Genomic DNA, 1,615 nt, shown 5'->3' on the forward strand with positions numbered 1-1,615 from the left:
AGCCATGAGAGGTGCAAGGCTTTGCAATGCAGCCACACACCGACCTCCCTGGGGCTGTCAGGGAAGCCCAGCATCAAGGGGACACCATGTGCACTGTCCTTCCTTTTCTGGATGTGCAGCAGCCAGGGCACTTCTCCCACACCCCTATTGTCTTCCATCAGGCCCAAGGGACACTCCAGGGAAGACACCTTGTCCCTAGATGATTCCACACTCCTCCTCCCCACCACACACCAGCTCTTCCCAATCACCAATGTCACAGGCACCCCCCTCTTGCAGACGGAGTGATTAAGGCTCCCCCCACTGCTCATCATTGCCGCTGCCAACTTGGCTGCAAGGGATCAGTGTAAGCCCAGGCAGGGCATCTGCTCACTGAACAGCCCCTGAAGGTGTGGGATGTGCAGAGGCCCTCTGCTGCCTGCACCTACCATAGGTGAGTGTCCTGATAAAGCATGACTGCCCGGGTCCCAGGGTGCAAAGGCTCCTAGGGACGATGCAGTTTACAAACGGGTATCACTTGAAACACCTGTAGCAAGTGATGGCTCCAGCTGCAGGACAGGAAGATGAGAGGAAACGTGCATAAGCCACAAGGTGCAGAATAGCTCCTGGAGATAGGCAGGGAAGGGGACAGGTGCAATGCAAGCACCCTCCCATCACCAGAGAGCAGGAAGCTGTGGATAACACCCCCTCAGCCATGCGGAGGGCACATGCCTTGGCTGGCTCACCCCACAGTAATCACCAGTCTCTTAATTCACTCTGGTTGTTGTGACTCCGTGTTCTCCCAGGGCTTTTCATCCCTCTCTTTGTTAAGTTTTTCTTTCCCTTGTTGCTAGCTGGAAAAGGCATGTAAGCCTTGGCCATGGGCAGTTGTGACACTGTCTAGTCAGGTCACTGTGACATGCAGACAGACTGACCAGACTGTAAGACATTAAGAAAAAGTCCCCTGCCTGTGTTTTTCTGTGGTGTTTATAAAGAAATCGGTGAATCCCAGTATGCAATGGATGGCTTAAGACGTCTGGTCAGTAACTCAGCTCTCCCTCTTCCACTGTCCAGAAAGCAGCAAGTGACATTTCCTGCTTTTTTCATTTGATTTCAGATTGCAATCACGTGAAATCAGTGACATGCTTGAGCACTGGGAGTTGCTGCTTGGGTTTGTGCTAAATGGAGCCCAGGTCCACTCCACATTGTCTTTAGGAAAAAGATTTGCAATCTCCCCCAGCTGGTCAGCTCTGAACCCTTCCTGGACCGCACAGGATATGTCTTTTCCTACCCAGTCTTGGGTTCAGCAGGCCCCAGGGCTTTGTGATGCTGAAAGATACTAATAACAAGCTGGGGAGCTGGGAAGAGCTATTGGCTTCACAGAGGTGCCCATTTCCTCTAGCGGTTTCTGGGTACTGTCATACTCATAGTATCATAGTAGCTAGGGTCAGGAGGGACCTGAACAGATCATCTAGCCTGACCCCCTGCCACAGGCAGGAATGAATGCTGGGTTCACAAGACCCCAGACAGGTGATCGTCCAACCTGCTCTTGCATTTGCCCAAGGTAGGGCCGAGGACCACTTCCCTGGGAAGTTGGTTCCAGATTTTGGCCACCCTAAGTGTAAAAATATTGCCTTCT

This window comes from Alligator mississippiensis, chromosome 16 (genome assembly GCF_030867095.1).
Source record: "Alligator mississippiensis isolate rAllMis1 chromosome 16, rAllMis1, whole genome shotgun sequence".
NCBI classification, from domain to species: domain Eukaryota; kingdom Metazoa; phylum Chordata; order Crocodylia; family Alligatoridae; genus Alligator; species Alligator mississippiensis.